At 38.6% G+C, this 26,168-nt stretch overlaps 1 protein-coding gene across 1 annotated transcript in view; it reads right to left on the reverse strand.

Annotated features, from left to right (window-relative positions):
* The window catches only part of TMEM232 (transmembrane protein 232), a 409,022-nt gene that overhangs the window by 421 nt on the left and 382,433 nt on the right, over positions 1–26,168 (reverse strand). The window lies entirely within an intron of this gene.

The following is a 26,168-nucleotide window of genomic DNA, read 5'->3' on the forward strand; positions in this document are numbered from 1 at the left end:
TATAATGCAATTGCAGGAAAGAGGTATTATTATTTTTAGCAGCTTTATAGAGGTGTAATTGACATATCATAAAATTGTAAATATACACTTAGACAACTTTTAGACGTTTCTACAGTTGTGTAATTACCAGCACATCCTGTTTGAGAAGCTCTCCGTCATCCTGAAAAGTTCCTTCATGCATGTTTCAACTAATCCCCGCTTCCTCCTCCAGCTCTTATTTCCAATCACTAATCAGATTTGTGTCTCTATAGATGCACCTTTTCCAGAAATTTTATGTAAGTGGAGTCCTACGATATGTAGTCTTTTGTGTGTTCTTCCATTTAGCATCAGGCTCTTAAGGTACATCCACATTGTTGCATGTATTAGTAGTTTGATCTCTTTCTATTACTGAATAGTAATCCATTGTTTTGATAGTCTAGGATTTTTTTATCCACTCATCATTTCATAGATCTTTAAATTTTTCCTATATTTAGGTTATTCTGAATAATATCGCTGTAAACATTCATGTACAACTTTTTTGTTCTTTCTTTTATTTTATTTTTGATGTTGCTGAGAATATATACAGCAGAACATACACAAATTCAACAATTTCTACATGTACAATTCAGTGACATTGATTACATTCTTCAAGTTGGGCAACCATTCTCCCCCTCTTTTCTTCTCCATGGCAAGCACACTCCCACTTCAGGGCCTTTGCCCTTGCTGTTCCCTCCACCTGGAATGTTCTTACCCAGATATTCACATGATCATTCCCTTGCTTCCTTCCAGTCTTGACTCAATGTCACTTTCTAAGGGAGATCCTCTCTGGCCACCCTACCTAAAATTTCAACCTTCCCCCAACACTTTATATCTTCTTTTATGGCTTTCTTTCTTTTTTAAAAAATTGTACTTTAGATAGAGGTTTACAGACCAAACAAGTTTCTCATCAAACAATTAATACACATATTAATTGTGACATTTGTAGTCAGCCCCATAACATGTCAACTCTCCCCTTCTGGACCTTGGTTTCCCCATTACCAGCTTTCCTGTCCCCTCCTGCCTTCTTGTCCTTGCTCCTGGGCTGGTGTGCCCATTAAGTCTCATTCTGTTTTATGAGCCTGTCTAATCTTTGACTGAGGGGTGAACCACTGGAGTGACTTCATTACTGAGCTATACGGGTGTCAGGGGGCCATAGTCTCCAGGTTTCTCCAGTCTCTGCCAGACGAGTAAGTCTGGTCTTTTTTTTTTTTTTTTGTAAGTTAAAATTTTATTCTACATTTTTCTCCATCTCTGTCCGGGACCCTCTTTTGTGATCCCTGTCAGAGTAGTTAGTGGTGGTAGCTGGGCACCATCTAATTGTGCTGGACTCAGTCTGGTGGAGGCTGTAGTAGCTGTGGTCCATTAATGCATGAACAAATCTTTACGTGGATATATGTTTTCATTTCTTTTAGGTAAATACCTAGCGGTGAAATTGTTAGGATATATGATAATTATAAGTGTAAAAATTTTAAAAACTGTAAAATTATTTTTGAAAGTACCTGTACTAGTTTGCACTTCTACAAGCAATGTGCGAGACTTCCAGTTTCTTCACATGCCCCCTAACTCTTGAGATTGTCTGTCTTTTTATTCATAGCCATTCTAGTGAGTGTGTGAATAAGGAAGATTGAATAACTGACATCTATGAATTGTGGTGTTGGCGAAAAATGTTGAATATACCATGGACTGCCAAAAGAATGAACAAATCTGTCTTGGAAGAAGTACAACCTGAATGCTCCTTAGAAGCAAGGATGGCGAGACTGCACCTCACATACTTTGGACATGTTATCTAGAGGGATCAGTCCCTGGAGAAGGACATCATGCTTGATAAACTAGAGGGTCAGTGAAAAAGAGGAAAGCCTTTCAACGAGATGGATTGACACAGTGGCTGCAACAATGGGCTCAAGCATAGCAACAATTGTGAGGCTGGTGCAGGACCGGGCAGTGTTTTGTTCTGTTGCACATAGGATAGCAATGAGTTGGAATCGACTCAATGGCACCTAACAACAACAACAAGCAAGTGTGTGGCGTTAAAGTTTTAATTTTCATTTCCTTCATGTCTAATGATGTTGAGAAATTTTTCATGTGCTTATTCTCTGTTTGCTTGTATAATTTTAGCCCATTTTAAAATTGAATTTTTGCTGTATTACTAAGTTAAAGAAGTTCTTTATACATTTATATGGGATACAAGACATTCATAAATTTGTGATTTAAAAATATTTTCTCCTATTTTTTGGCTTGTATTTTTATTTTCCTAATAATGTTTTATTTTGATAATATTCAACCTATCAATATTTTCCTTTGTAATTCTGCTTTTGGTGTAATAGCTAAAAAATATTTGCCTAATCTAAGATCACAAAAAGGAGCCCTGGTGGCGACATGGTTAAAATGCTAGCTGGTAACAGAAAGGTCGGTTGTTGGAACCTACCAGCACAGAGGAAAGGCTTTTGATCTGCTCCTATGAAGATTAACAGCCCAGGAAACCCTGTGGGGCAATTCTACTCTAAAGGGGGGTTGCTTTGAGTTGGAATTGACTTGACAGCACACAACAACAAGGTCACAAAGATTTTCTTCAATATTTTGTTCTAAAAGATTTACAGTTTTAGCTTTCATTTAGGTCTATGATCATTTCAAATAATTTTTTGTGCATGGTGTAAGATGAGGGTTTAATTTAATATTTTTAATGTGGAGACCTGGTTGTCCCAGCACAACTTGTCAAAAAGGCAGTCCTTTTCCCATTGAATTTTCTTGATGCCTTTGACAAAAATAAATTACCTATAAATATAAGAGTTTCTTTTTGGATACTCTATTCTGTTTCATTGATATGTATGCCTCTTCTTAGGCCACTACTACCTGAAATTGGGTAGTGTAAGTCCTCTAGTTTTGTATTTTTTTTTTAATTCTTTTGATTATTCTTGATCTTTTTCATTTCCACATATATTTTAGGATAGACTTGTTAATTTCTACAAGAAAGTCTGTTGGAGTTTTGATAAAGATTGAATTGAATCTATGGATCAATTGGGGAGACTTGTCATCTTAAAAACATTTAGTTTTCCAATCTTCTTGGCAATGTTTTGTAGTTTTTAATGTACAGGTTTTGCACCTTTTTAAGTTTTTCTAAGCATTTTATTTATTTTAATGTTATTTGAATATAATTTTTTAAATTTGACTTTTGGATTTTTTCCTCCAGTATACAGTAATATAATGTGCATTCATCTTATATCTTGCTACCTTGCTAAATTTGGTTATGAGCTTTAATAGTTTTATTGTTGTCATTGTTGGTTTGTTTTTTAATTCATTATGATAATCTACATACAGTATCGTGTTGTTTCCTATTCAAAATACATGCTTCTATTTTCTTTATCTTGCCTTGCTGTATTGGATAGAACCTCCAGAACTCCATGCCTTGCCCCTGATCATAGTGGAAAAGCATTCAGTTTTTTACCATGAAATATAATGTTTGTTGAAGGTTTTCTGCAGATTGTCTTTATCACTTAAGGGCATCTAATCGTATTTAGAATTTGTTGAGAGTTTTTATCATGAATGGGATTGGACTTTTTCAACTATTTTTCTGCCTCTATCAAGAAGATCATCCCCTTCACCCTTTTATTCTACTAATATAATATATTACATTAATTCATTTTCATGTGCTCATACAACCTTTTTTTCTTGGGTTAAATCTCTTTTGGTCATACTGTATAATCCTTTTTTATGTATTCCTGGATTTAATTTACCAATATTTTACTAAGAATTTTTACACTTATGTTCATAAAAAATGTAATAGATCTGTAATTTTCTTTTCTTGGGATGTTGCTGGGTGGAAACCCCAGGTTTTCCTCAGTATGACTCATTATTACAGCCAATAAACAAGAGGCCAAGATGGGCGAGTAGGAAGGTGCCTTTATTTTGTTGCACTAGATGGGGAGGAAAGGAGCAATCAGGGCTGCTGTCTCCAAGACTGCTTGCAGGCAACTTGGGGAGGCCTGATTTTACAGAGAGCTGACAAGGAAATGTAGATTTATCATGAATATTCAGGATTTACCCTCCAGCAGGCATTCAGAGTTTGGGAATGACTATGCATTTTCTTTAGACAAGGGTTCAATTTCCCAGGACGGAGGAAGAGGTTGATTTTCCTTCATTAGCACGTTAAGTCTCCAACCAGAGGCAGGGTGCTTACATGTATTTTGCACTTAATGAGCGAATGTGTCACTTGAAGTGCTAAGATGGTGCTGAAAACCTAACATCAGTTAAGGCCAGCTATGGCAATTCTGTGGTTAATTTGTCAAAGACAATTTCAGAAGATGCACAGTCTGTTCTGCTCTGTGTAGGAGGATAAACCAGAGCAGGTGTCTCCTAGAAGCGCTGAGCTCTGAGGCTGCCTGTCTCAGGGATGTCTTTATCTGACTATTTTATCAGGGTAATGCTAACCTTCTTCTCTATTTCATGAAAGATTTTTTAATAAGTGGTGTCATTAAATCCCTAAATATTTGATAGAATTCACTGTTGAAATGACACAAACCTTGGCTTTTCTTTGTGGTACTAATTCAATTTTTTTACTTGTAATATGTCTAGTCAACTTTTGTTTTTCTTCTTGAGTCCATTCTTCTGGCGTTTGTCTATTTTATCTAAGCTGTCCAATTTATCAGAATATAGATGTTTATAATATATTCTTTTACAATTCTTTTAATTTTGGGGAGTTCCGTAGTGATGGCTCCCTCTTTCATTCCTGATTTTGGTAAATTGCATATTCTTTATTTTTCTTGGTCCATCTAGATAAAGTTTTATCAATTTTGTTGATATTTCCAATGAATCAACTTTTGGTTTTCATTGTCTCTATTGTTTTTATATTTTCAATTTTATTGATTTCTGGTGGTATTTTAATTATTGTCTTTCTTATGGTAGTTAGATTTGATCTTTTTTTTCCTAGTTTCTTGAGGTAGAAGCTTAGACTATTCATTGTATATCCTTTTTCCTTTAATATATGCATCTGAAGCTGTAAAATTCCTCTAAGCCTGCTTTAGCTGCATCCAGTATATGCTGTACGTTGTTATATTTTTATTTTCATTCCTTCAAGACATTTTATAATTTCCCTTGACCCAGAGGTTATTTAGAAGTGTGCTATTTTCCAAATATTTTGGGATTTCTAAAATTTATTCCTGTTAACCTTTAATGTAATTCCTTTGTGATCAGAAACACCCTTTGTTTGATTTCAATAATTTTATGTCTTAGTGTGTAGTCAATTTTGGAGAACGTTCCATATGAACTTGAATAGAATTTTTCTCCTATTTTTGGGTGGAGTATGCCTAAATGTCAGTTAGGTCAAGTTGGTTGAAGGTGTTTTCATTACTAAGTTTCTGGCTAGTTTTTTTTTAATCAATTACAAACAAGGGGTATTGGTATCTCCAAACATGATTGCTGTCTTTCCTGTGTCTCCTTTCTACAGTTTTCTCTGCATACAGTTTTGTATTTTCAGGCACTGTTGTTCAGTGCATATTTATAATTTTTACGCCTTCTTGATGTTGATTCTTTCATCAAAATAAAATGTCCCTCCCTGTCTCTACTAGCATTTCATGACTTAGAATCTATTTGATATTATTATAGCCACTGCAGCTCTCTTATAATTTCTGTTTGTACAGTCTTTTTCCTAACCTTTTCTTACAGCCTATTTGTGCTTTTGAATCTAAGGCATATCTTTTTAGACAGCAAAAAGCTGGATTTTTTTTTTTTTAATTCAGTCTGATAATCTCATGTTCTTGGAGTGTTTTGTGTACATATTTAATGCAATTATTTATATGGTTGTATATTCATCTGTTTCCTATATGTTGACGTACTTTTATTGTTGTTCCTTTGTCTCCTCTCTATATCCTTTTTTGGTGAGCAAATATTTTTTAGCAAATCATGTTAATTCCTATTTTTTTTTTTTAACTCCATTTGAGTTATTAGTGGTTGTTCTGGGAATTAAATATGTATCTTAAATTATCACACTATACTTCAAGTTCCACTCCCACTGTAGTAGTCTATGACTGTAATGGATAACCATGGAAGAGAAATTTCTTGTGTGGGAGTGAGGAACAAGAAGGGACCTATTATACTGCAGAATGTAATTTCCTTCCTTCCACTATAAGCTCCTTTCAGGTAACATTCTAAAAAGATTTAATGCCACAAACAAAAAAATCAACATTCTTCAACTCGTTCCTTTCCCTGGAAGTGAGGCCACCATTTGAATAAATTTGGGAGTCCAGTTTTGTCAGTTTTTAAGCCTGTGAAATTGCTTATGATGAAACATGTTTTATTTTGGTCATGTTTGGGAACCTAAAATAAGGCTTCCATGTCATTAGCTCTTCTACCTGCAACTTGATGCTCAAGGGCGCCAGAGCTTGATCTTAGACCACCTTCTCCATCTATATTCTCTTTGATAATGATTTCATCCAGGCCCAAGGTTTTATATTTCATACAAAGGACAATAATTCTTAAATATATATCTCTGGCCTGGCCACTCTCCAGAAGCTCCAGACTCATGTATTCAACTGCATTTTCAACACAAGGTATTTCAGACTCAAAATGGCCAAGACGGAACAATTGTTTCCCTCTTCCCCAACTTGGTTTCTCTTTAGTTTCCCCCATCTCAGAAATTGGCACTAGCATTTATCCAAAATTTAGGAGTCGTCTGTGATTCTTTTCTTTCCTTCATATCCCTCATCCACTGCATAAGACTGCTTAGCTTTATCTTCAAAATATACCATCATTCTAACAATTTCTCACCATCTGCACAGCTATGACTCTCATCCAAATTATCATTTTTTGTCTCCTGGATTATTGCAAAAGCCTAGCAACCAGACAACTTTCTTCCTCTCTTATCTTCCCTACATTTCACCTTCCACATACCACTAGAGACATCTCTCTAAAGTATAAATCAGATAATGTTCTTTTCCTGTGTAAAATCATCCAATGGTGTTCTCTCACACTTAGAATAAAATTCAAGCTTCTTACCATGGCCTGCAATGCCATCTGACTCATGAAAACCTTCTCGATTTCATCTCTGTCCACTCTACTTATCATTAATTACTCTCCAGCCACACTGACCTTTCTTTCCATAAGGCACATCTATCCCCACTTCTATCTTTACACATGGTTTGTTCTTCTTGGAACACTCTTCACCCACATTCTTTCATGGCGGCCTCCTTTCATTATCTTCATCGTTCATGTTTCAAATCGAAGTCATCACTTCAAAGACAACTTTCTTGGCCAAGCTAAGAAAATTCCTACCACTACAACCATTTCGTATCATTCTGTAACCTCCTTTACTCAGAGCATTTATAACCCTAAAATTATCTTATCTTTTAATGTTTATTGTCTGTGTTTCAATGTTCAACTTGAATGTAATATCCTTGGAGACATTTTCCACTGCTCAATCCCAGTGCTTAGAACAGTACCCGCCTCATAGTAGGTGTATTTTTTTATTTTTTAGCTGTATGATTGACAGATGAACAAAAAAGAGAGAAAACATTAAACCACGCAAACAAAAACTGCTCAAGAGAGTGACTTTCATAGTTTTGTTTAGTTATTGTTATAAAACGAACTAGAAATTATCACAGAGGTTAGCCATTCTGAAAAGAGGAAAGGGCATTAAATAAAGGTAACCTAACACATTTTGATTATGGCTTGGAGCTTTGAAACACTACAGAATATAATATCTTAGTGCACTCATGCATGATCATGGGGCTAGCCTGTCATACCTTGGAGTCTGAGGGAGGAATATTCAATTGCATCTGTGCAGATTCCTTCTGTGAGTTAGTTTAGGAATTAACAGTGCAACCTCTACATCTAGAAGTTTCTGAAAGATACATACCAGCTCATGATATATAGGTATGTGGCTCGACCTTTGTTCTTCTGACCTATGCCCATCATCTCCTGGCCGTTCAGCCTGAAGCTCAAAAAAAGTATCACCATCTTGGGATACGATATTGCAGGGCTAATGGAACTGACACAGAGCCATGGGGACTACTCTGGCATGCTGTAGCATCCACTGTTGGGTCTGCCAGATTATTTACTAGTTTTCTTGGTGTCATTGTATTGACAAGTAACTGGGAATTCAGCGCATTTTTCCCCTTCAGCTAGACGCTGCCAGAATTTTTGACTCTCTGGATGTGTCAGGCAGGCTCTGTAATTAAATGGCTCAGCATTTCTGTTTGTCAGGGTGATATAAAATAAGGGGAAAAAATGTTTGCTTTGTGAAGCCCTGCTATAAAACCTTCAGGAAGGATTATACATCATCAGGCATTTGGCTCCCAAAGGAAAGTGCTCTGAAAGACAAAACATCTTTAGTGTCAATTTTCAACCAGGAGAAAATTGAATGAAATGAAGTTTGACATATGGAATGCTTTTCATAAGTTGTTTCAAACGTGAGTCACAAGAAAGGTCACTTTGAGGGTACAGCAGATGATCAGCTGAGATGCTTCTAATAATTTGAATAGAGCCCAGAAGCTGGCTTACCTTTTAGTGCTCACGAGCCATGCCATGGACCACCTGCAATTACAAAGGACTAGACCCATTAGCCATTTGTGATTGCAGAGTCTACACTTGTGTCTTACGGTTGCTTCTATGGACAGTCCTTTCACCTTAGTAGCTGGAGGGGCAAAATTTCTTCCAACGTGTTGGTCATAAGAAAATAAAAGGGAGCTTTTCATTTTATATTCATGAGCATGTTTCACAGTCCCCTCCTCTAATGCCTGAGCCGTTATAGTAAGTACAAAGGAAGAAACTTCCTTTTTGGACTGACAGAGCCTGAACTTGAGGTTCAAAGAGGATAATAGGTCCTCCAGGTGAGAGTAGCCCACAATTTCAAGTAGCAGCAAGAAACATGCAGAGATACACGGGTGGACAAACCTCTTAGAAAAGTTGCCCTGCACTCTATTTCCTGAGGTTTTTCCTGTAGTGTCTTATCTAGGGCAACTCTGTGTGAGAACCTCTTTGGTTGTGTTCCTGCCTCCTACACAACCAAAATGCTAATCCTCAGTAGATTTAAGCACCAGGCCCTTCAGTACTAGTCATGCTGGTCAATTTTAATTGGAAAAAGGAAAGCACACATTCTGCACAGTATGGTACAAGGCACATCAGCTAATGGAACTCCTAGCAGGGAGGCCAGAGTACTTCCTACATGCCCCTTTCCCACATAACCCTGTCCTCTTCTGATGAAGTTTATAATCTTCAAAGAATGCACATAGAATGGACAGAGAGAGAAGGGGACACTGGCCTCCTAGCCAGAGCAGTCAGGCCATCCCTGGTTGTCAACATGGAGAAGGATTTCACAGCCATATCACTTCACTGTGGTATCCCTTAAGAGAAATCAAGTTGTTAGATGATGACTTTTTGTGACCTACTAATAATGAAAACCACTTGTTAAAGATAGAGCTAAGCATTTTCCATATATGATCCATTTCCTTCTTCTAGAGAGTATTGACCATGGATCTATCTGCCCTGATAGGATACGGCTCGTGCCTACCTCTAGCATTAATTCACAATGCTCCGTCCAGGCTGACCTTCCTTAAACATGCCCTCTTTTCCCATCTCTTTCCTTCTTTTCCCTCCTGGTCATGATACTCAAAACTCTCTTAGCCTAGAAATTATTGCAGATCGATGCATAACTGGCTCCTTATTTTCCAGTCTTTTGCTCAGACATCACCTTTTCAGAGAAGCCTTTCTAGACCACTTCATCTAAAATCATCCAACACCTCACCATCCCTCATTACCACATATTCCTGTTAGTTTTCCTTACAGCACTTTTTGCAGAGTGAAATTGTCTTGTTTATCTATTTTACTCATTGCCTGTCTCCCTCCCCAGGATGGAAACTCTGTAAGGGGAGTTTAACTCCCTTCTACATCACCATGGCACTACTTCCAGAACTGTGCCTGGCACATAACATTTGTGGCAAAACAAATCTGCAAGTGGGTATAATGATTATCACTGACCAAATTAGTAATTCGAATTTCAGAGAAGCTGGCTAACTTGCCTGTGATTACTAAACGGCAGTGAGAGGACTTGAACGCAGGTTTGCTTAGACTAAATTCTAGGTATACAGGCTGACTACAGAGCTAGGATCCTCTTTTCCTTCAGAATTACATTTCCCCCAGGGAACTGAGTTCATTCATGTAGCTTCTCTGCCAGAAAAAATTCAATCAGCAGCTAATCATTTACCTAGACAATTTGTTTCAGAATTCTCAGAGCTCTATCTAAATAGCTCTTTATTTATTTATTTTTTCTCTGTCTCACGACTTGCTATTTACAAAATAATTTTTTTTTTTAAAGCAGAGACCACTCTCTTCCCCTGACTTTTACTTTTGGGACTTGTAACAATGAATTTCTTTGTTGTTTGTTTTCCTTTGTTTAAAATAATAGCTTTATTTAAATATAATTCACATACCATAAAACTTGCTTTTTCTCAAATGTACAGTTCAGTGGTTTTTAATATATTTATGGAGTTGTGCAACCATCACCACTACATAACTTCAAAATTTGTTCCCCCAAAGAAACCCTGTATCCATTGGAAGTCACGCCCCATTTGCCTTTACCCCAGCTCCCAGCAACTATTGATCTACTGCTTGACTACGAATTTGCCTGTTCTGGACGGTTAATATAAGTGTCTGACTTCTTTCACGAAGCATAATGCTTTCAAGGTTTACCCATGTTGTAGCATGTGTCATTACTTCATTCCTTTTATATGACCAAATATTACACATGCTATATTTTGTTTATCAATTTATCAGTTAATTGACATTTGTGTGGTTTCTACGTTTTGGCTGTTATAGATAATGCTGCTGTGAGTATACCAGTACAATTTTTTACGTGTGTACATATGTTTATAATTCTCTTGGAACGAACCTAAAAGTTGAATTCCTGGGCCATGTCATACAGTAACTCTATGTTTAACTTTTTAAGGAGCTGCATAATCGTTTTCCAAGGTCTCTGCACCATTTTACATTTCCACCAACAGTGGACTAGAATTCCAATTTCTCTGCATCATCACCAATACTTGTTATTGTCCACCTTTTTTATTGCAGCCTTCTAATGGATGTGACAAGATGTATCATTGTTGTATTATTTGCATTTCAGTAGTGACTAATGATGTTGACAGTCTTTAGCCTGGTAAAGGTTTGAGTCAGCATATTAGAATTTAGCACTTTCTCAAATTATCTTGATTTTAGAGTTATAAATTTCAGATCTATGCCTGATAATGTCAAACAACAATATCTGTGTAAGAACTCTTTTATTACTGTGTTCTCAAGTTGTGTCTTAGGTTGGATTCTCCCAGAAGCAGATGTTGATATCAGGATCTAAGTACAAGTAGCTTCCTTAGGAGGTACAGGAAACATTGATTGACAGGGGGGAAGAGGCACACGGGAGTAAGGCAGCTAATAAAGTGTATATTATTAAGTAAGCTACCATAGTGGGCAATTGGAGCTCAATCTTATGAGACAAGTGAGAAAGTATCAAAATATAGTTCTCTGAGTTATGCTACCTAAGAAATGAGGGAGCGAGGGTATTTTATACAATCCCTGGTCACCATTAGTTGAGGCTTGATCCTGGAGGATATTAATTTTCTGGCATGTAGTGTACATGGGAAGTTTTGTCCTCTGCAATCTGGAAGAGGCTTTTAGGTATGGAGATGCAGATAATAGTTAGAAAAAAAGTCTGGAACTTTCCAAAATGATAAAGTGCGAAGGACAAGGGAAAGGCATGAACAGTATCTGCTGTACGATTAAAGAGAAGTTCTCTTCCCCAGTGGGGGACTTAAAACCCAGGCCCTACTTAAACAAGCTCAGCCTTTACTTCAGGCATCAGTTCCAGAGGTATCCAGAAGGAATATGAAGCAAGAAAAAATACTGAGAAATTCAACTTGCAGCAATATACCATTCTGCACTGACGTGCTGGGAAAATAAAACTTAATTCAAAAGAAGGAAAGATGACAGAAAAAAACATAGGTCAAAAGAAGCCTTAAGCCTGAAAAATGATTCTGCAGGTATTGAGGGATTTAAGAACTGGTAATCAGCACTTTTAGATAGAATGTAGTGGTTTTTTAATTTAATTTAATTTTTTAATAATTTTGATTGTGCTTTAAGTGAAAGTTTACAAATCAAGTCAGCCTCTCACACAGAAACTTATATACAACCCGCTACATACTCCCAATTAATCTCTGAGACAGTCTGCTCTCTCCCACCATTCTGTCTTTTCATGTCCATTTCTCCAGCTTCTAACCCCCTCCACCCTCTCATCTTCCCTCCAGGCAGGAGATGCCAACACAGTCTCAAGTGTCCACCTGATCAAGAATCTCACTCCTCGCTAGCATCCCTCTCCAACCCATTGCCTAGTCCAATACATGTCTGAAGAGTTGGCTTTGGGAATGGTTCCTGTCCTGGGCCAACAGAAGGCCTGGGGGCCATGACCACAGGGGTCTTTCTAGTCTCGGTGAGACCAATAAGTCTGGTCTTTTTATGAGAATTTGGGCTCTGCATCCTACTGCTCTCCTGCTCCCTCAGGGGTTCTCTGTTGTGTTCCCTGTCAGGGCAGTCATCTGTTGTAGCTGGGCACCATCTAGTTCTTCTGGTCTCAGGATGATATAGTCTCTGGTTCATGTGGCCCTTTCTGTCTCTTGGGCTCATAATTGCCTGTGTCCTTGGTATACTTCATTCTCCTTTGATCCAGGTGGGTTGAGACCAATTGACGCATCTTAGATGCCTGCTTGCTAGCATTTAAGACCCCAGACGCCACTCTTCAAAGTGGGATGCAGAATGTTTTCTTAATAGATTTTATAAAGCCAATTTACTTAGATGTCCCCTGAAACCATGGTCCCCAAACCCTTGCCCCTGCTACGCTGGCCTTGGAAGCATTCAGTTTATTCAGGAAACTTCATTGCTTTTGGTTCATTCCAATTGTGCTGACCTCCCCTGTATTGTGTGCTGTCTTTCCCTTCACATAAAGTAGTTCTTATCTACTATCTAATTAGTGAATGCCCCCTCCCACCCCCCTCCCTCCCCCCCTCATAACAACAAAAGAATGTTTTCTTCTCAGTTTAAACTATTTCTCAGGTTCTTATAATGCTGGTCTTATGCAATATTTACATTGCATAAGACCAGTATCTGCCAGGCACTCCTTGGAAACTCTATGGGCAGTTCTACTCTTTCCTATCTGGTCACTATGAGTCAGAATTGACTTGACGGCATTGGGTTTACTGGGACTGTGATGCAATATTTGTCCTTTTGCAACTGTCTAATTTCACTCAGCATAATGCCTTCCAGGTTTCTCCATGTTATGAAATGTTTCACAGATTCCTCACTGTTCTTTATCGATGCGTAGTATTTCATTGCGTGATTATACCATAATTTATTTATCCATTCATCTGTTGATGGACACCTTGGTTGCTTCCAGCTTTTTGCTGTTGTAAACAGTGCTGCAATGAACATGGGTGTGCATATATCTGTTCATGTAAAGGCTGTTATTTCTCTAGGATATATTCCGAGGAGTGGGATTGCCAGATCATATGGTAGTTCTATTTCTAGCTTTTTAAGGAAGTGCCAAATCAATTTCCAAAGTGGTTGTACCACTTGACATGCCCACCAGTAGTGTATAAGTGTTCCAATCTCTCCACAACCTCTCCAACATTTATTATTTTGTGTTTCTTGGATTAATGCCAGCCTTCTTGGAGTGAGATGAAATTTCATTGTAGTTTTGATTTGTGCTTCTCTAATGGCTAATGATCATGAGCATTTCCTCATGTATCTGTTAGCTACCTGAATGTCTTCTTTTGTGAAATGTCTGTTCATATCTTTTGCCCATTTTTTAATTGGGTTATTTGTCTTTTTGTAGTTGAGTTTTTGCAGTATCATGTAGATTTTAGAGATCAGGTGCTGATAGGAAATATCATAGCTAAAAACTTTTTCCCAGTCTGTAGGTAGTCTTTTTACTCTTTAGGTGAAGTCTTTGGATGAGCATAAGTGTTTGATTTTTAGGAGCTCCCAGTTATCTAGTGTTTCTTCTGCATTCTTAATAATGTTTTGTATATTGTTTATGCCATGTATTAGGGCTCCTAACGTTGTCCCTACTGTTTCTTCCATGATCTTTATCATTTTAGATTTCATATTTAGGTCTTTGATCCATTTTGAGCTCCTTCTTGTGCATGGAGTGAGGTATGAGTCTTGTTTCATTTTTTTGCAGGTAGATATCCAGTTATGCCAGCACCATTTGTTAAAAAGACTGCCTTCACAAGGCCATAAAAGTGGAAATGAATAACAGAAAAATTAGGGAAAAGAAATCAAATACTTGGAAAATGAACAATACCCTGCTCAAAAAAGACTGCGTTGTAGAAGATATTAAAAAGGGAATAAAGAAATTCATAGAATGCAATGAGAATGAAAACACTTGCTATTAAAACCTCTGGGACACAGCAAAAGCAGTGCTGAGAGGTCAATTTATATCGATAAATGCACACACACATAAAGAAGAAAGAGCCAAAATCAAAAACTGTCTCTACAACTTGAACGAATAGAAAGTGAGCAACAAAAGAATCCATCAGGCACCAGAAGAAAACAAATAATAAAAATTAGAGCTGAACTAAATGAATTAGAGAACAGAAAAACAATTGAAAGAATTAACAAAGCCAAAAGCTGGTTCTTTGAAAAAATTAACAAAATTGATAAACCATTGGCAAGAGTGACTAAAGAAACAGAGGAAAGGAAACAAATAACCCAAATAAGAAACGAGAAGGGTCACATCACAACAGACCCAACTGAAATTAAAAGAATCATATCAGATTATTACGAAAAATTGTACTCTAACAAATTTGCAAACCCAGAAGAAATGGATGAATTCCTGGAAAAATACTACCTACCTAAACTAACACAATCAGAAGTAGAACAACTAAATAGACCCATAACAAAAAAACAGATTGAAAAGGTAATCAAAACACTCCCAACAAAAAAAAAGCCCTGGCCTGGACAGCTTCACTGCAGAGTTCTACCAAACTTTCAGAGAAGAGTTAACACCACTACTACTAAAGGTATTTCAAAGCAGAGAAAATGATGGAATACTACCTAACTCATTCTATGAAGCCACCATATCCCTGATACCAAAACCAGGTAAAGACACCACAGAAAAAGAAAATTACAGACCTATATCCCTCATGAACATAGATGCAAAAATCCTCATCAAAATAATAGCCAATAGAACTCAACAACGTATCAAAAAAATAATCTACCACGTCCAAGTGGGATTTATACCAGGTATGCAAGGCCGGTTTAATATTAGAAAAACCATTACTGTAATCCACCATATAAATAAAACAAAAGACAAAAACCACGCGATCTTATCAATAGATGCAGAAAAGGCATTTGACAAAGTCCAACACCCATTCATGATAAAAATTCTCAGCAAAATAGGAACTGAAGGAAAATTCCTCAACATAATAAGGGGCATCTTTATACAAAGCTAACAGCCAGCATCACCCGAAATGGAGAGAGCCTGAAAGCATTTCCCTTGAGAACGGAAACCAGACAAGGATGCCCTTTATCACCACTCTTAGCCAACATTGTGCTAGGGGTCCTAGCCAGAGCAATTAGGCTAGACAAAGAAATAAAAGGCACCCGGATTGGCAAGGAGGAAGTAAAATTATCTCTATTTACAGATGACATGATCTTATACACAGAAAACCCTAAGAAATCCTCCAGAAAACTACTGAAACTAATAGAAGAGTTTGGCAGAGTCTCAGGTTATAAAATAAACATACAAAAATCAGTTGCATTCCTCTACACCAACAAAAAGAACATCGAAGAGGAAATCACCAAATCAATACCATTCACAGTAGCCCCAAGAAGATAAAATACTTAGGAATAAATCTTACCAAAGATGTAAAAGACCTGTACAAAGAAAACTACAAAGTACTAGTGCAAGAAACTAAAAAGGACCTACATAAGTGGAAAAACATACCTTGCTCATGGGTAGGAAGACTTAACTTAGTAAAAATGTCTATTCTACCAAAAGCCATCTATACATACAATGCACTTCCGATCCAAATTCCAATGACATTTTTTAATGTGACAGAGAAACAAATCACCAACTTCATATGCAAGGGAAAGAAGACCAGGATAAGTAAAGCATCACTGAAAAAGAAGAAGAAAGTGAGAGGCCTCACTCTACCTGATTTTAGAACCTACTGTACAGCCACAGTAGTCAAAACAGCCTGGTACTGGTACAACAACAGGCACATAGACCAATGGAACAGAATTGAGACACTCTACCTGATTTTAGAACCTATTATACAGCCACAGTAGTCAAAACAGCCTGGTATTGGTACAACAACAGGCACATAGACCAATGGAACAGAATTGAGAAACCAGATATAAATCCGTCCACATATGAGCAGCTGATATTTGACAAAGGCCCAGAGTCAGTTAATTGGGGAAAAGATAGTCTTTTTAACAAATGGTGCCAGCATAACTGGATATCCATTTGCAAAAAAATGAAACAGGACCCATACCTCACACCATGCACAAAAACTAACTCCAAGTGGATCAGAGACCTAAACATAAAGACTAAAACGATAAAGATCATGGGGGAAAAATAGGGACAACCTTAGGAGCCCTAATACAAGGCATAAACAGAATACAAAACATTACCAAAAATGACGAAGAGAAACCAGATAACTGGGAGCTCCTAAAAATCAAACACCTATGCTCAGCTAAAGATTTCACCAAAAGAGTAAAAAGATCACCTACACATTGGGAAAAAATTTTCAGCTATGACATCTCCGACCAGTGCCTGATCTCTAAATCTATTCTGTTAAAACTCAACCACAAAAAGACAAACAACCCAATCAAAAAGTGGGTAAAGGATATGAACACACACTTCACTAAAGAAGATATTCAGGCAGCTAACAGATACATGAGAAAATGCTCTCGATCATTAGCCATTAGAGAAATGCAAATTAAAACTACGATGAGATTCCATCTCACTCCAACAAGGCTGGCATTAATCCAAAAAACACAAAATAATAAATGTTGGAGAGGCTGCGGAGAGATTGGAACTCTTATACACTGCTGGTGGGAATGTAAAATGGTACAACCACTTTGGAAATCTATCTGGCGTTTTCTTAAACAGTTAGAAATAGAACTACCATACAATCCAGAAATCCCACTCCTTGGAATATACAGTAGAGAAATAAGAGCCTTTATACAAACAGATATATGCACACCCATGTTTATTGCAGCTCTGTTTACAATAGCAAAAAGCTGGAAGCAACCAAGGTGTCCATCAACGGATGAGTGGTTAAATAAATTATGGTATATTCACACAATGGAATACTACACATCGATAAAGAACAGTGAGGAATCTGTGAAACATTTCATAACATGGAGAAACCTGGAAGGCATTATGCTGAGTGAAATTAGTCAGAGGCAAAAGGACAAATATTGTATAAGACCACTATTATAAGATCTTGAGAAATAGTATAAACTGAGAAGAACAAGTTCTTTTGTGGTTACGAGAAGGGGGAGGGAGGGATGGAGAGGGTTATTTACTGATTAGTTAGTAGATAAGAACTAGTTTAGGTGAAGGGAAGGACAATACTCAATACACAGAAGGTCAGCTGAACTGGACTGGACCAAAAGCAAAGAAGTTTCCGGGATAAACTGAATGCTTCAAAGGTCAGCGGAGCAAGGGTGGGGGTTTGGGAACTATGGCTTAAGGGGACTTCTAAGTCAATGGGCAAAATAATTCTATTATGAAAACATTCTGCATCCCACTTTGAAATGTGGCTTCTGGGGTCTTAAATGCTAGCAAGCAGCCATCTAAGATGCATCAATTGGTCTCAACCCACCTGGATCAAAGGAGAATGAAGAACACCAAGGTCACACGATAACTATGAGCCCAAGAGACAGAAAGGGCCACATGAACCAGAGACTTACATCATCCTGAGACCAGAAGAACTAGATAGTGCCCGGCCACAACCGATGACTGCCCTGACAGGGAGCACAACACAGAACCCCTGAGGGAGCAGGAGAACAGTGACATGCAGACCCCAAATTCTCATAAAAGACCAGACTTAATGGTCTGACTGAGACTAGAAGAATCCCAGAGCTCACGGTCCCCAAACCTTCTGTTGGCCCAGGACAGGAACCATTCCAGAAGACAACTCATCAGACGTGGAAAGGATTGGACAATGGGTTGAAGAGAGATGCTGATGAAGAGTGAGCTACTTGTATCAGGTGGACACTTGAGACTGTGTTGGCATCTCCTGCCTGGAGGGGAGATATGAGGGTAGAGAGGGTTAGAAACTGGCAAAATTGTCTTGAAAGGAGAGACTGGAAGGAGGGAGCAGGCTGACTCATTAGGGTGAGAGTAAGTGGGAGGATGGAGTAAGATGTATATATGCTTATATGTGACAGACTGACTTGATTTGTAAACTTTCACTTAAAGCACAATAAAAATTATTTAAAAAAAAAAAAGACTGTCTTTTCCCCATTTAACTGTTTTGGGGCCTTTGTCAAATATCAACTGCTCATATGTGGATGGATTTATGTCTGGATTCTCAATTCTGTCCCATTGGTCTATGTATCTGTTGTTGTACTAGCACCAGGCTGTTTTGACTACTGTGGCAGAGTAATAGGTTCTAAAGTCAGGTAGAGTAAGGCCTCCCACTTTGTTCTTCTTTTTCAGTAATGCTTTACTTATCTGGGGCCTTTTTCCTTTCCATATGAAGTTGGTGATTTGTTTCTCCATCTCATTAAAGAATGTCATTGGAATTTGGGTTGGAATTGCATTAAATGTATAGATCGTTTTTGGTAGAATAGACATTATTTTTTTAATTAATTTTTATTAAGCTTCAAGTGAACATTTACCATTCCAATCAGTCTGTCACATGTAGGTTTACATACATCTTACTCCCTTCTCCCACTTGCTCTCCCCCTATTGAGTCAGCCCTTACAGTCTCTCGTTTCGTGCCAATTTTGCCATCTTCCCTCTCTCTCTATCTTCCCATCCCCCCTCCAGTCAAGAGTTGCCAACACACTCTCCCGTGTCCACCTGATTTAATTAGCTCACTCTTCATCAGCATCTCTCTCCCCCCCACTGACCAGTCCTTTTCATGCCTGATGATTTATCTTCGGGGATGGTTCCTGTCCTGTGCCATCAGAAGTTCTGGGGAGCATTGTCTCTGGGATTCCTCTAGTCGCAATCATACCATTAGGTATGGTCTTTTCATGAGAATTTGGGGTCTGTATCCCATTGGTCTCCTGCGCCCTCAGGAGTTGTCTATTGTGCTCCCTGACAGGGCAGACATCGATTGTGGCCGGGCACCAACTAGTTCTTCTGGTCTCAGGATAATGTAGGTCTCTGGTTCATGTGGCCTTTTCTGTCTCTTGGGTTCTTAGTTGTCGTGTGACCTTGGTGTTCTTCCTTTGCCTTTGCTCCAGGTGGGTTGAGACCAATTGATGCATCTTAGATGGCCGCTTGTTACCATTTAAGACCCCAGAAGCCACATTTCAAAGTGGGATGCAGAATGTTTTCATAATAGAATTATTTTGCCCATTGACTTAGAAGTCCCCTCAAACCAAGTTCCCCAGACCCCAGCCCCTGCTCCGCTGACCTTTGAAGCTTTCATTTTATCGCGGAAACCTCTTTGCTTTTAGTCCAGTCCAATTAGGCTGACCTTCCTTGTATTGAGTGTTGTCTTTCCCTTCACCCAAAGCAGTTCTTATCTACAGACTGATCAATAAAAAGCCCTCTCCCTCCCTCCCTCCCTCCCGCCTTTGTAACCACAAAAGTATGTGTTCTTCTCCGTTTTTTCTATTTACCAAGATCTTATAATAGTGGTCTTATACAATATTTGTCCTTTTGCAACTGACTCATTTCGCTCAGCATAATGCCTTCCAGATTCCTCCATGTTATGAAATGTTTCAGAGATTCGTCACTGTTCTTTATCGATGCGTAGTATTCCGTTGTGTGAATATACCACAATTTATTTACCCATTCATCCGTTGACGGACATCTTGGTTGCTTCCAGCTTTTTGCTATTGTAAACAGAGCTGCAATAAACATGGGTGTGCATATATCTGTTTGTGTGAAGGCTCTTGTTTCTCTAGGGTATATTCCGAGGAGTGGGATTTCTGGGTTGTATGGTAGTTCTATTTCTAACTGTTTAAGATAAGGCCAGATGGATTTCCAAAGTGGTTGTACCATTTTACAATCCCACCAGCAGTGTATGAGAGTTCCAATCTCTCCGCAGCCTCTCCAACATTTATTATTTTGTGTTTTTTGGATTAATGCCAGTCTAGTTGGTGTGAGATGGAATCTCATCGTAGTTTTAATTTGCATTTCTCTAATGGCTAATGATCGAGAGCATTTTCTCATGTATCTGTTAGCTGCCTGAATATCTTCTTTAGTGAAATGTGTGTTCATATCCTTTGCCCACTTCTTGATTGGGTTGTTTGTCTTTTTGTGGTTGAGTTTTGACAGAATCATGTAGATTTTAGAGATCAGGCGCTGGTCGGAGATGTCATAGCTGAATATTCTTTCCCAGTCTGTAGGTGGTCTTTTTACTGTTTTGGTGAAGTCTTTGGATGAGCATAGGTGTTTGATTTTTAGGAGCTCCCAGTTATCTGGTTTCTCTTCGTCATTTTTGGTAATGTTTTGTATTCTGTTTATGCCTTGTATTAGGGCTCCTAAGGTTGTCCCTATTTTTTCCCCCATGATCTTTATCGTTTTAGTCTTTATGTTTAGGTCTCTGATCCACTTGGAGTTAGTTTTTGTGCATGGTGTGAGGTATGGGTCCTGTTTCATTCTTTTGCAAATGGATATCCAGGTATGCCAGCACCATTTGTTAAAAAGGCTATCATTTCCCCAATTGACTGACACTGGTCCTTTGTCAAATATCAGCTGCTCATACGTGGATGGATTTATATCTGGGTTCTCAATTCTGTTCCATTGGTCTATGTGCCTGTTGTTGTACCAGTACCAGGCTGTTTTGACTACCGTAGCTGTATAATAGCTTCTGAAATCAGGTAGAGTGAGGCCTCCCACTTTCTTCTTCTTTTTCAGTAGTGCTTTGCTTATCCGGGGCTTCTTTCCCTTCCGTATGAAATTAGTGATTTGTTTCTCTATCCCCTTAAAGTATGACATTGGTATTTGGATTGGAAGTGCGTTATATGTATAGATGGCTTTTGGTAGAATAGACATTTTTACTATGTTAAGTCTTCCTATCCATGAGCAGGGTATGTTTTTCCACTTAAGTAAGTCCTTTTGAATTTCTTGTAGCAGAGTTTTATAGTTTTCTTTGTATAGGTCTTTTTCATCCTTGGTAAGATTTATTCCTAAGTATTTTATCTTCTTGGGGGCTACTGTGAATGGTATTGATTTGGTTATTTCCTCTTCGGTGTTCTTTTTGTTGATGTAGAGGAATCCAAGTGATTTTTGTATGTTTATTTTATAACCTGAGACTCTTCCAAACTCTTCTGTTAGTTTCAGTAGTTTTCTGGAGGATTCCTTAGGGTTTTCCATGTATACGATCATGTCATCTGCAAATAGTGATAGTTTTACTTCCTCCTTACCAATCTGGATACCCTTTATTTCTTTGTCTAGCCTAATTGCCCTGGCTAGGACTTCAAGTACGATGTTGAATAAGAGCAGTGATAAAGGGCATCCTTGTCTGGTTCCCGTTCTCAAGGGAAATGCTTTCAGGTTCTCTCCATTTAGAGTGATATTGGCCGTTGGCTTTGCATAGATGCCCTTTATTATGTTGAGGAATTTTCCTTCAATTCCTATTTTGGTAAGAGTTTTTGTCATAAATGGGTGTTGAACTTTGTCAAATGCCTTTTCTGCATCTATTGCTAAGATCATGTGGTTTTTATCTTTTGTTTTGTTTATGTGATGGATTACATTAATGGTTTTTCTGATATTAAACCAGCCTTGCATACCTGGTATAAATCCCACTTGATCAGGGTGAATTATTTTTTTGATGTGTTGTTGGATTCTATTGGCTAGAATTTTGTTGAGGATTTTTGCATCTATGTTCATGAGGGATATAGGTGTAAAATTTTCTTTTTTTGTAATGTCTTTACCTGGTTTTGGTATCAGGGAGATGGTAGCTTCATAGAATGAGTTGGGTAGTATTCCGTCTTTTTCTATGCTTTGAAAAACCTTCAATAGTATTGGTGTTAAGTCTTCTCTGAAGGTTTGGTAGAACTCTGCAGTGAAGCCGTCTGGGCCAGGACTTTTTTTTGTTGGAAGTTTTTTGATTACCGTTTCAATCTCTTTTTTTGTTATGGGTCTTTTTAGTTGTTCTACTTCTGAATGTGTTAGTTTAGGTAGGTAGTATTGTTCCAAGAATTTATCCATTTCTTCTAGGTTTTCAAATTTGTTAGAGTACAATTTTACATACTAATCTGAAATGATTCTTTTAATTTCATTTGGTTCTGTTGTGATGTGGTCCTTCTCGTTTCTTATTCGGGTTATTTGTTTCCTTTCCTGTATTTCTTTAGTCAGTCTAGCCAAAGGTTTATCAATTTTGTTAATTTTTTCAAAGAACCAGCTTTTGGCTTTGTTAATTCTTTCAATTGTTTTTCTGTTCTCTAATTCTTTTAGTTCAGCTCTAATTTTTATTATTTGTTTTCTTCTGGTGCCTGATGGGTTCTTTTGTTGCTCACTTTCTATTTGTTCAAGTTGTAGGGACAATTCTCTGATTTTGGCTCTTTCTTCTTTTTGTATGTGTGCATTTATTGATATAAATTGGCCTCTGAGCACTGCTTTTGCTGTGTCCCAGAGGTTTTGATAGGAAGAATTTTCATTCTCGTTGCTTTCTAAGAATTTCCTTATTCCCTCCTTGATGTCTTCTATAACCCAGTCTTTTTTTCAGGAGGGTATTGTTCATTTTCCAAGTATTTGATTTCTTTTCCCTAGTTTTTCTGTTATTGATTTCTAGCTTCATTGCCTTGTGGTCTGAGAAGATGCTTTGTAATATTTCGATGTTTTGGATTCTGCAAAGGTTTGTTTTATGACCTAATATGTGGTCTATTCTAGAGAATGTTCCATGTGCGCTAGAAAAAAAAGTATATTTTGCAGCAGTTGGGTGGAGAGTTCTGTGTAAGTCTATGAGGTCAAGTTGGTTGATTGTTGTAAGTAGGTTTTCCGTGTCTCTATTGAGCTTCTTACTGGATGTCCTGTCCTTCTCCGAAAGTGGTTTGTTGCAGTCTCCTACTAAAAATGTGGAGGTGTCTATCTCACTTTTCAATTCTGTTAAAATTTGATTTATGTATCTTGCAGCCCTGTCATTGGGTGCGTAAATATTTAATATGGTTATGTCTTCCTGATCAATTGTCCCTTTTATCATTATATAGTGTCCTTCTTTATCCTTTGTGGTGGATTTAAGTCTAAAGTCTATTTTGTCAGAAATTAATATTGCTACCCCTCTTCTTTTTTGCTTATTGTTTGCTTGATATATTTTTTTCCATCCTTTGAGTTTTAGTTTGTTTGTGTCTGTAAGTCTAAGGTGTGTCTCTTGTAGGCAGCATATAGATGGATCGTGTTTCTTTATCCAGTCCGTGACTCTCTGTCTCTTTATTGGTGCATTTAGTCCATTTACATTCAGCGTAATTATAGATAAATAAGTTTTTAGTGCTGTCATTTTGATGCCTTTTCATGTGTGTTGTTGGCCATTTCATTTTTCCACATGCTTTTTTGTGCTGAGACGTTTTTCTTAGTAGCTTGTGAGATCCTCGTTTTCATAATGTTTAACTTTGTGTTTATTGAGTCGTTACGTTTTTCTTGGCTTTTTTCTTGAGTTATGGAATTGATATTCCTTTTTGTGGTTACCTTATTATTTACCCCTATTTTTCTAAGTAAAAACCTAACTTGTATTGTCCTATATCGCCTTGTATCACTCTCCATCTGGCAGTTCAATGCCTCCTATATTTAGTCCCTCTTTTTGAGTATTGTGATCGTTTATCTATTTATTTCCATGATTTCCTGATATGTGTATTATTTTGTTTATTTATTTATTTTTTAGAATTGGTCTCAATTTGTTTGTTTTTGTGCTTTCCCTATTTGAGTTGCGTTGATATCAGGACGTTCTGTTTTGTGACCTTGTATTGTGCTGGTACCTGATATTATTGGTCATCAGGCCAAACAATCTCCTTTAGCATTTCTTGCAGTCTTGGTTTAGTTTTTGCAAATTCTCTAAACTTGTGTTTATCTGTAAATATCTTAATTTCTCCTTCGTATTTCAGAGAGAGTTTTGCTGGATATATGATCCTTGGTTGGCAGTTTTTCTCTTTCAGTGCTCTGTATACGTCGTCCCATTCCCTTCTTGCCTGCATGGTTTCTGCTGAGTAGTCTGAACTTATTCTTATTGATTCTCCCTTGAAGGAAACCTTTCTTTTCTCCCTGGCTGCTTTTAAAATTTTCTGTTTCTCTTTGGTTTTGGCGAGTTTGATGATAATATGTCTTGGTGTTTTTCTTTTTGGATCAATCTTAAATGGGGTTCGATGAGCATCTTGGATAGATATCCTTTCGTCTTTCGTGATGTCAGGGAAGTTTTGTGTCAGGAGTTCTTCAACTATTTTCTCTGTGTTTTCTGTCCTCCCTCCCTGTTCTGGGACTCCAATCATACGCAAGTTATCCTTCTTGATAGAGTCCCACATAATTCTTAGGGTTTCTTCATTTTTTTTAATTCTTTTATCTGATTTTTTTTCAGCTATGTTGGTGTTGATTCCCTGGTCCTCCAGATGTCCCAGTCTACATTCTAATTGCTCGAGTCTGCTCCTCTGACTTTCTATTGCGTTGTCAAATTCTGTAATTTTATTGTTCATCTTTTGGATTTCTACATGCTGTCTCTCTATGGATTCTTGCAACTTATTAATTTTTCCACTATGTTCTTGAATAATCTTTTTGAGTTCTTCAACAGTTTTATCAGTGTGTTCCTTGGCTTTTTCTGCATTTATCCTAATTTCATTTGTGATGTCTTGAAGCATTCTGTAAATTAGTTTTTTATATTCTGTATCTGATAATTCCAGGATCGTATCTTCATTTGGGAAAGATTTTGATTCTTTTGTTTGGGGGGTTGGCAAGCTGTCATGGTCTGTTTCTTTATGTGGTTTGATATGGACTGCTGTCTCCGAGCCATCACTGGGAAACTAGATTTTCCAGGTAATCAGCTAAAAAAAATGCAGTCAGATCCCTATCTGAATTCTCCCTCTGGCTCCAGGTATTCGGATGTTAATGGAGCCCCCTGGGGAGGGTGGGGGAGGGATCAGAGAGCTAGGAGTGTAGCACCACAGAATATAGAGCTGATCACCACGTTCACGCTCCGCCCCCATCTGCCAAAATCCTGGCGGGACGGCTCCCCTGGTGGGACGCTGCTTTCCCTGCTCCAAGACCAGTCACTTCCTCCCGGGGACTTCTCCTTCCGGTGCGTTGCACCGCTCGCGCGAACTGGGTGGGCGTCACCCGCACGACCAGGTGGGCCCGCCCCCTGGGTCAATTCAGGGGAATATGATTGGACCCCGCGCTCACGCCCCGCCCGCATGCGCACCCAAATCCCAGCGGAACGGCTCCCCGTTTGGGACGCTGCTTTCCCCGCTCTGAGACCAGTCACTTCCTCCCGGGGACTTCTCCCTCCGGTGCGCCGCGCCACACGGGCGGACTGGGTGGGCGTCCCCCCGCTCGAACGTGTGGGCCCCGCCCCGGGGTCGCTTTAGGGAAATATAGCTGACCCCCCCCCGCTCGTGCCCCGCCCGCTTCCCGCCAAACTCCCGGCGGGACTGCTCCCCGGCTGGGACGCTGCTCTCCCCGCTCCAAGATCAGTCACTGCCTCCTGGGTGCTTCTCCCTCTGGCTGCGCTGATACGCCGCCTGCGCCAACCAGCTAGACTTCCTCCTGGGATGGGTTCGGGGGGGAAGGGCTGGGCCCCCCGTCTGTGCCATCTGCCCCCCTGAGCTCTGCCCCAGATCGGTCTCCGAAGGTCACCTGCCTGGTACGTTGGCTCCTACTTCTGAAAACGGTCGCTGTCTGCCCGTATTTGTTCGTTTTCCATCTCTAAGTCTGTGCTTGTTGTTCAGAGTTCGTAGATTGTTATGTATGTGATCGATTCCCTTGTTTTTCCGAGTCTTTGTTGCAA

The sequence above is a fragment of the Elephas maximus genome, chromosome 2, assembly GCF_024166365.1.
Source record: "Elephas maximus indicus isolate mEleMax1 chromosome 2, mEleMax1 primary haplotype, whole genome shotgun sequence".
Lineage (NCBI taxonomy): Eukaryota > Metazoa > Chordata > Mammalia > Proboscidea > Elephantidae > Elephas > Elephas maximus.